This window comes from Carlito syrichta, unplaced genomic scaffold (genome assembly GCF_000164805.1).
Source record: "Carlito syrichta isolate Samal-C Ts95f unplaced genomic scaffold, Tarsius_syrichta-2.0.1 Scaffold308849, whole genome shotgun sequence".
NCBI lineage: Eukaryota > Metazoa > Chordata > Mammalia > Primates > Tarsiidae > Carlito > Carlito syrichta.
The window spans coordinates 91,258-101,834 of NW_007252945.1; positions in this window are offsets into that span (position 1 = coordinate 91,258).

Below are 10,577 nucleotides of genomic sequence, written 5' to 3' on the forward strand. Positions count from 1 at the left end.
GAAAAATAATGAGCCCCTTTGACATGCAAATGCCCTTTGACTGATAAACTGCAGCTGAGTTAGTAAAAGCAAAATGAAGGGTAAGACTTCCAGTATCCTGGACATCAGCACCCATCAATCAGACTGCTGGGCCCCGGCATTGTCAGTCTTGTCGTATCAGCTGCTCCTCCAGCCTTCCTGTGATCAGTGGAAGCCACGAGGAGGGTCTTGGACAAGAGAGGGGCTCGAAGTTACAGCATTTCAGTCAATTCCCTCAACTGAATCAGTGCTGGCTGTAAATACACATCTGCAGATGGAGGTTTCAGGGCCTGGCAGAGTCTCCTTCATCACTGTGCGTAAAATAAGCTGGGCCTGGGTGTCTGGGTCCTCAGCCCTCTTTCCTATGACCATAATAATCCATGGCAAACCAAGCGGATCTTGTTGAATGCTCCATTAAATTGGAGTAATTAAACATGGCAGCCGTGTGCTGCTCTAGGAACTGATTAAACACCTTGTGCAACCCCATCTGGGCTGAGGGCTTGCCAAACAGCAGGCTACAGCCCACAGTCCCCATTTCCATGAATATAAAATCCCCAAAATAGGCATGCTATAGCCTTTTAAATTACTTGAGAACTCAAATCGCTAGCATTGTTCAGGAGAGGATGTGCGCTTTCCTGTAACTGGATGTGGAAGTCCATGGGTTTAACTCTTCAGCGCCTACTGGGCCATTCTGATGGATGCCCTTGAACTATGAAGGCCGCTGTTCTGCCAACATTATCTTAAAACCATTTCATTTCTGAGGGTTGTGAGGAGCGGAAGGGTTAGAGAGAAGCCTGGTAATAACCCATGTAGGGACCCTGGCACATGCAGACCGCACTGCTTATACTAATTCCAGTGTCGAGGTGAGCTCTGAAACTGAGTTTTCCTTCCTAACTGAACAGTTTCTGGTTCTGGTTTTCCAAAATTGGAGTCTCTTAGTTGTCCTGAAATATAAAATTGAACTGTACTTGGCTACCCTCATCAGCTACTATCTCATTGTGTAGAGAGTATTCTTACCAGAGACACGACGTCCAAAGGCAAAATTTGTATGTTTAAATAGTATCCAAAGATGTAGCCATGTAAGGAAAAATTCTGTAAGAATCCCACCTTCACTTGTCCAAAGAACCAATTTAGGTGCACGAAGTTAGTTCTCCCATATCATTAATGGATATGAACATCAAACTTGTGTGTTTATAGACACAGTTTATTTATAAAAGTAGTTACCAACCTATATGACCATTTTCAATATTTTTGCTTGGAAAATTGGACCCTTGGTTCTTCTAGGGACCTTTTATAGAAACTTGCCTTTATTTTCTCGGAGACTTCATTGTGCATGGTCTTGTTCTCTCCTAAATCATGGCTTGTGATGAGTTGCATTATAAATGAAAAAGATAGGGGCAGAATAAGTGTTGGCAATGACATGGGGAAGTGGGAACCCTGGTGCACTCTTGGTGAGTAAGTAAAATGGTGCAGCTGCTGTGGACCATGGTGTGGTGATTCCTCAAAAATGAAGCGTAGAATCACCATAGGATGCAGCAATTCCACTTCTGAATACACACCCTAAAGAATTTAAGATAGTGTCTTGAAGAGGTAATTTATACATGCAAATTCTTAGCAGCATTATTCTCCATAGCCAAAAGGTAGAAACAACGTAGATTTCCATCAACAGATGAATAAGTAAACAAAATGTGGTCTATTCTTACAGCAGAATATTATTCAGCCTTAAAAAGAAGGAAATTCTGACACACGACACAGCATGCATGAACCTTGAGGACTACGCTAAGTGAAATAATTCAGTCACAAAAGGACAAGTGCTGGATGATTCCACTTGTATGAGGTGGTAGAGTAGTTAGATTTATAGAGACGGAAAATAGAATGGTGGTTACCAGGGCTGGGGGGAGAGGGATTGAGCAGTTGTTTCTTGAGTCCAGAGTTTGGGAAGATGGAGAGTTTGAGACGTGGTGGGTGGTGATGGTTGCAGAACACTGTGAAGGTACTTAATGCCGCTGACTTGTACTGCTTTAAGTGATTATGGTGACAAAGTTTCGGTCGGGCTTCATGGCTCAGCCTGTAATCCCAGCACTTTGGGGGACCGAGGTGAGTGGTTTGCCTGAGCGCACAGGTTCGACACCAGCCCGGGCAACTTAGCGAGATCTTGTCTCTACAATAAATCAAAAATTATCTGGGTGTGGTAGTACATACCTGTAGTTCCTGCTACTTGGAAGGCTGAGGTGGAAGGATTGCCGGAGCCCAGCAGGTTGATGCTTGGGTGGCCGTGAATGTGCCACTGCACTCCAGCCAGAGCAACAGAGTGAGACTCCAGCTCAAAAATAACGATGACAAGTTTTTTGTTTATTTCACCACAAAAATAAATAATTAAAAAAAAAAAAGGATTAGGGATGCGACCTGAATGAATGAGTTTTTGGGAACTTGGGGTGGATAAACATAGGGAAACCAACCAGGAAGCCTAATCTTATAAAAAAATAAAGACCTGTTGAAACAGATGCAGAAAAGCATAGAATGCCATTGAAGTGCTCTCTGGATGTTAAAGAGCAGCCAGACTTTGATCAATGGCCGTCTAATCAGAGAGAAGAGATGTCATTCAGAGAAGCTTTGCTCTGGGGGCCTGTGGGAGATGAGCCCTGGGAAAGAAGTTCTCTCTCCGGAGCATCATTAATTTGGTAATCAATGCATAGAAGAGGAAGAAAGGCTCTGAAATGTGGCTCCGGGCCCTACATTTTAACTTTCAGCTCTACAATGGGAGCATCTGGTAGAACAGCAAGGTTGGATGAGCTAAAGACTGAGATCCGACACCAGGACAGCAGGGAAGAGATTAAAGGTGAGTAGCTTCAGGGGTGCCTGAGGATTCGGAAGCCTGGACACGGGGGAGGGGAGAAGATACTTGGAAAGAAGAAAGAACAGTGGCCATTATGAGACGTCCCTGGCCGGAAGGAGGAAGAACCACAGAGCTGGAAGACACTAGTCCCTTCACTTCATAAGAGAGCAGATGCGATGGAGGGACGTTTGAGGAACTAGACAGAATCAAGTCTATAACATGCCCTGAAATATGGTTGTTCTTGGGTCGTGTCAAAGGAAGTGGTGTGCCTTGATTATAGGGCACCATTTGTATTTGGGGTAAGGATATCTGCGTTCCTCTCAGTCAAGTTAGGGCAATCAAGACCTGCAAGTAAAATTAAGAAAGCATTATTGAATACCTTTGCGAGGAGGAATTATTGGGGAAAATCTAATTTTTCCATACTGCCTTCACACATTAGGCCAGCAGTATTGGACCTGCCCACAGCCTGGCTCCCACAGTAATGCACAACCTCAACCTTGTCGTTGAACACCTGGTCCTAATAAAGGTCCAGGCGTAGGACAGGACAGAATCAAGACTCCCAGGGGCCCCGTATCACCCTTTCAGAGGTGCTGGATGCATTGCCCACTTCTTTGACCCTCAAAGAGGAGAAATATTAAGCTAACTGACTGCCCATGGGGAAAGCAGATGGGCTTTGTGCTTAGGAAGACATAGGGTGAGGGCCCATTGACCCATTCAGCCTCTTGGGACTTCCTGTTGACTCACCCACTCCTGTGTGCCTTTGCTTGGGAAGGTCATAGGTAACTAGCACCATTAGCAGTTTTCAAAAGGCGAATCAAGCAGCCTTTCTGTGTCTCAGAACTTCCGTGGGCTCATGCTAGTCCAGGCTTGCTACTAGGGAAGCCAGGACATGTCCGCTGGTGCCCTCAGTGCTGCAGAAACAAGGGGAGTCTAACCTGCTCTTCCTAAGAAGCTGCTGCTTCTCAGCTGACAGGCTTGGAAGGACGGGCAGTGCCTGGGGCCAGACTCCGTCCTGAAGTGCAGAAGTGAGTTGTCTCAGATGGTGACTGGACCCCACAGACGTCTCATCCTTGCCGTCCTGCACCAAGTTCCCTTGTTGAAGTTAGGGGAAAGTCCAAGGCCTGCATGGAGAGAAGATCAGAAAGACAGAGTAGAGCATGAAGCCTCTGCCAGCCTGTGCCCAGAGAAGCAGCCTCAGGGGTCACAGCCAGTGTGTGCATGTGTGAGTGCATGACTGGGCATGTGTCAGGGAAGGGTGTGCAGTCCTGTTGTGGGAAAACAGAGAGGCTGTGACACCGAGACTATCTTAGGAAATAGCAGTTTATTAGCACCAGCACAACTCAGTGGGCTAATGCTCCAAGGCTGAGCCACCTGGAGAAGGAAGAGAGGGGGAGAGGGGTCTTATTCCTTAGTTTAGGTAAGGGAGGGGGTCGGGTTGTGTGACTATACATTTTCCTTTGGAATTTGCAAGGCTATACTTAGCAAAACCAGATTTTCTTTCTTTTTTTTTTTTTGAGTTGGAGTCTCACTCTGTCACCCAGACTGGGGTGCAGTGGGCGCTCCTGGCACAGCCTCAACCTGCTGGGCTCCGGCAATCCTTCCGCCTTAGCCTTCCAAGTAGCTGGAACTACAGGCGCACACTACCACGCCCGGCTAGTTTTTGATTTATTGTAGAGATGAGGTCTCGCCAAGTTGCCCAGGCGAGTCTCGAACCCGTGGGCTCAGGCAATCCACTCACCTCAGCCTCCCAAAGGCGCAGGATTACAGGCTGAGCCACCAAGCCTGGCTAAATTTTCAAAGAACAAATGGTCTCCAGGATATGCATAACAAGCAGGGGTTGTAAACCAATAACTTCACAAAGAGGATTTGGGTTAAGGTTGCGAACTGGTTACTATCTCGCATTTCCAGGAAAGCACCTTGTGACTGTTTAGTTTTCTCAAGCAAAATCTGTCTAGCGGGTTTTTAGAGCTTGCAGATTGATCTTTACTTTTAACTGTTTTTAGCCCCTCTCGGTCACAGTCCAGGCACTTTTCCTTGGCCTCAAGTCAAGTGCTGACCTACATCAAAGGATGACAATACAGTTGTCCCTCATTATCCACGGGGATAGTGGTTCCAGGACCCCCTTAGATACCAAAATCCACAGAGGCTCAAGTCTCATATAAAATGGTTGCAGCACTTGCATGTAACCTACACACATTCTCCGTATACTTTAAACCATCTAAATCAGCAGTCTCTACCCTTTTTGGCTTCAGGGACCGCTTTGGTGGAAGACACTTTTTCCACAGTCTGGGTAGGTGGGGAATGGTTGCAGGATAATTCAAGCACGTTACATTTGTTGTGTACTTCTCTTATTATTGCAGTGTAATATAGAATGAGCTAATTATTATGAAACCATTCTTTTGATATGCGTCTGCAAGCCACTGATGTTTTATGGTCTCTGCGGATTCAAACCTCACTGCTCATGTTAATCTGTATTTGTAGCCCTTCCCCAGCGCTGGCATCACCACCTCAGATCATCAGGCGTTAGACCGATGAGGAGCGTGCAAGCCAGATCCCTCACCTGCGCAGTTCACAACAGGGTTCGCGCTCCTATGAGACTCTTTAATGCTGCTGCTGATCTGATCTGTGAGCTATGGGGAGCGGTTGTCAATACAGAGAGATGAAGCTTCACTCGCTTGCTGGCCGCTCACCTCCTGTTGCACATCCTGGTTCCTAGCAGGCCACGGACGGGTTAGGGATTCCTGATCTAGATGACCTGTGATACCTAATACAATATCAATGCTATGTGAAGAGTTGTTGCCACGTATTGTTTAGAGAATCGTGACGAAAAACAAGTCTGTACGTGTTCAGTACAGATGCAATCCTCCTCTTTTTTTTTTTTTTTTTCAAAATTTTTTAGCTCAGGTGGGTTGAATCCAGAGATGTGGAGCCCACATTATGGAGGATTGACTGTATTAGCCAGAGAGACAAATAACTGGTTACACGTGAAGCTGAAGCTGAAAGCTGACCTCCATCTAGGAATCTTTAGCTTGAGTAAGAAATGCTACGGCGTGGGTCTAGTTACCAAACTGGGGGCCGTGATAGTTTATCCGTGCTCTTGGCCATTAAGGGTGGAGGGGTACCCACAGCCCACTTCTCCCTTGCTGACTTACTGATGCTCAATCTTCCTTCTTCTACTGATGTGAAAAGTCACGGAATTGCAAAAAGCCACGCCGCCGGTATGTCACACAATTACAATTTCAAACTCCTGATGGATTACCTCACCATAAAAGGTAAAGCTGTCAAGTTAAAAAAAACAAAAAGCTTTAAATCAGTAGGAAATTATAAAGCTAGAAGGAAATGTAGAATATCTTTGTAACTCGATTGGGAAAAGCATCATCAAGAGAAGCTAAATGCCACAGAAGAATAAGCAATGCATGCGAGTAAGGTATGTCCCAGAGGGCTGAGTATATAAAGAGATTCTTACCCTTACCCGAAATCAGAGCAGAATAAACTAAAATCACAGGCAAGTACGAATCTCCAGCACCGGTTGGTCAGAGCCAGAACGGTGGAGATGAGCAATTGGTGTTGATGTGGGAAGAACAAGAGCCAGCAGGAGCGTGGACAGAGGCACCCCTTGGAAGCAGCCAGGCAGTGCTTAGTGAGATTCCGGGGAGAAGTACCACCATATTACACATTTTCATATACACACACACCTATATGTGCACAAAGGAGCATGTCTGAGGATGTCCGCCTGGCTTGCTTCTGCTGGCCGCCGAGGTGCCCGTCACTCGAAGGACAGTGGATGTGGAGCCGTTCACGCAAGCAGACTCCTTGCAGCCACCGGAAGCCACAAGCCCAGTCTGCTGAGAGCCAGTGTACAACTAAGTAAACGGACGAGACTCGTGTCGCGATGCCATTTTGATCTCATTTGCAGCCACACACCACAGAGCAAATAAGCGCATTTTTTGTAAATGTAAATACACACAAGTTCATTACACAGTAGTGGGTGGATGGATGGTGACCTCATGAAAGTGACCAGGGGTCGAAGTGCAGGTGGAGGGACTGTGGGATGGAGGGTGGGATCTAAAGGGGAAAAGGCAAAAGAGTGACCTTCCGTGGATCTAAGCTTGCCCTGAATGTAGGACTGGCCAACTCAGTCGTGTACACCTGTAAAAACAGAAGGCAGGGAGCGGAGTTGGATCTGATGAGTTCCATGCTTCTTAGCAGCTCAGGTGAAAGTTTTGCCTGCCCGTCTGCCCACCCAGGAGACTTCCTCCCTCACCGTCTTCACACAGCGCCTGTCAGCCCTGCTAAACAAAGGTGTTAGCCCTTGGCCCCACTGCCCACATCCATTCAGAAAGCCGAATCGGGGGTCTCGACTGAAAATGGTCATCTTGAAAGATGCCAATGATTGATGTTCACGGCAGTGCTTCTGCTCCCTGGGGTGTCTCCCGGGAGCTTACAAAACAGGACCGAGTCTCAGAAGAAAACGCTCGGCCTGTCACTCTGAGCACCGGTTCAGTTGCTGGGGTCAGCCAGATGTCACTTTGAGTGCAGATATTTTGACGATAACCATTCTGTTAAAGGCAGGGAGTAAGATGAAGTGGCTCGGCCAAGTGGGTTCGTCCAGGACCCCAGGGCACGCAGCTCACCCGGGCCATACAACCTGCAACCGACGGCAAAGTAAGAACGGAAGGCTCCTTGTTCAAAAAGCAGAAAGTGAGTGCTGTTAAAGTCACCAACATTGAGAATGTTTCCTTTCTTCCCAGTGTCCTTCTCTCTACCTGCCATGGTGTTTTCTGTTTTTGTTTTGTTTGTAACCGGCTAGTAATGCCTTCCCCTTGGGCATAGTGATGTCCGCGGGTGGGTGCAGACCCTCACAGACTCCTGGGATCCCACCCTGAAACTAGGCAGGGTATCCCCTTCTGTCAGCCTTCACATGGACATACCATGCCCAGGCCAGGGGTGGAGAATTCAACTTTCCCTTCCACAGGACTTCCACCCCCGGCTCCAGCCATCCCCAAGGGATGACACCTCTAGGCCAAGGCCAAGATCGGCTCCAGATCAGATATAAGCCAAAAACTCCCATGTGCTGGGTCACCTGTGATTGTCATCTTGAATTGAGGATAGCCACTTCCATACCCTAAGCCAAGGTATGTGGGGCACGTATATCCAGACTCCGTGTTCCCATCAGGCTCTCATGGAAAACTCAGCCCTGATGGCTACCACAATCCCAATGCAATTGCAGTTGGGAGCTATCCCACAACAGCAGAGGTTCCTAGGGAGAGGAGGACCAAGGGACCCAGGATCAGGGGGGCAAGGAGGACCATCCCAGGGAGGCTGTGGAAGGAGGACCCCGTGGAACCCAGTGAGCCTGTGTGCTTCCATTGTCCCATAGGACTTCACTCACAAAACACAAATCCAGCCGGGCTCGGTGGCTCAGCCTGTCATCCCGCGCCTTTGGGAGGCTGAGGTGAGTGGATTGCCTGAGCCCGCGGGTTTGAGACCCGCCTGGGCAGGCGAGACCTCATCTCTACAATAAAATCAAAAAATTAGCCAGGCGTGGTAGCGCGCGCCTGTAATTCCGGCTACTCGGAAGGCTGAGGCGGAAGGATCGCTGGAGCCCAGCAGGTCAAGGCTGCGGTGGCTGGGAGCGGCCACTGCACTCCAGTCTGGGCGACAGAGGGAGACTTCAACTCAAAAAAAAAAAACAAAACACAAATCCAAACTAAAATCATTGGGATTTCTAGACAGTGACCACAGAGCATTCAACTCCTATGCTATGACCGTAGTCTCACGCCAGTGAAGCTGCCCTAGTGTTTACCATGATGGATCTGCTTCCTCCTCTAGAAAGAAGTTGAGAATCTGTCCACAATGTCCTGCATGTGCCTCTCCTCCATGAGCCAAACAATAAATGGTCAGGACTTTTGCAAGCCAGTTGCTGGTGGCCTGTCCCCCTACCACACTGAGTAGGAACAGCACAGCATCCAAAAGCCTGAAGAAAAGACCAGAAGACAGTGAACAAGGCCTAGGTTTACTGGGGACTTACATACCAGGTGACCTGGGAGTGGCCGACTGATGGGGTCGTTGCTAGCCCCTTGCCAAAGGCATGTGTTTTATATAGCGCCCTTCACCTCGCAAAACACAAGCCCAAAACAAAGGGCCTAGGTTCCTTGCACGTCCTGTGTCCCAAAGAATGGGCCAGGGGTTCAGGTGTTCGTAGGTAAGGAGTCAAAGTTTGGGTTGGCCATGGGGTCATTCTCAGAGATGCTTGCATTGTTACTGTCTGCTATACGGTTGTACCGTTGGTAGCCTGCAATCGGCCACTGTGAGATTGCTACTGATTGCAGTTGCATCAGGACTGTGCTACCAATTAGGGCTGCGTTTTCCAGGACTGCTGGCTGACTACACACCTCTGAGCATTCCCATATGGCCTTCACTCCAAAAAACCATCGCAACGAAGCAAAAGGCAATGGGCTTGGAGAGACCCCAGCTGAAGACACAGTCCCCACCTCCCTCCTTGAGCCAAGTGGTGGCTCCTGAATGCAGGAGAAGAGACAGTTTAGAGCCACCGCTGGCCACAGAGGGTCCTGAAGCCATGGCCCCGCGGCTTCCACGAGGTGTATGTCCGGTCCATCGTGTCTCCTTGGTCAGTCTGCAGGTGGGGAACGGGGTGCATGTGAGAGCAGCCTGCCTGGGTGGCATCACCCCCAGGGAGCGTCAGAACTCAGTTCTCCTGGCTCCACTCCCGTTTGGCTGGAAGCAGGCAGCCCTGGCTTGGCCTCTCAGTCAGAGGCATTACTTCTGTCATTATTAGTGAATCATGAACAGTTATTTTCAGTTCTTCTCTCCCTTGTTGGCCTGTTTGACAGACTCGAAACTGCACCGGTCACAGAGAGACCGAGGGAGGTGTCAGTGCCAAATCATAGCCAGAGGCATACTTCCCTCCAACCTGTGGCACCTACAGTTTCTGTTGACATGAAACACACCACCAGCATGACACTGAACATAACCTTTTTCTCTGTTGCTCCCTTTAACACAAACGTTGGATGTCCTCAGGTGTTGTACAAGACATCCCTTTCTCAGGCGAGGGTGATGTCCCTCATCCCACCCCCTGCCCTGACCCTCCAGCTCTGATCGTCTCACGATGGCCTTTTCTAGGGTCCAAGCAGCTCTGTTGGCCTGCATCTTCTCCTCAGATGTGCACGTGATCCCGAGGGGCTCACATCAGGGCAGGAAGACCGGGGCTTGGAACCTCGCGAAGATACCAAGAGGATAGGCTGGTTGGTGAAGCCCTGCAACCCTTTGGAGACAGGGCGTGATGTTACGGGATGGACGGACTGTCTGGCAGGTTTATCCCATAGTGACTGGCCCCAGGTCGTACTGCATGGTGGCTGGTTTCCCTGACTCCCCAGTTGTGCCTTTTCACCCACAGAGCCTCTTTTTACGGAAGGCAGGTGTCCTCACACAGGCTCCTATGACCAAATGCCATAGATGTGTTGGCTGAAACAACAGAAATTTATTCCTCCACCTCCCAGAGGCTGGAAATGCACCACCAAGGCACAGGCAGGTTGGGTGTCTGACGAGGGCCTGCTTCTGGATCAGGGGTGATGCCATCCTGTGGTGGCCACACTTGGTCGAGGCAGGAGAAGGAAGCAGCTCTCGCTTGTCCCTTCTTTTTTTTTTTTTTTTTTTTTGAGTTGGAGTCTCACTCGGTCGCCCAGACTGGAGTGCAGTGAAT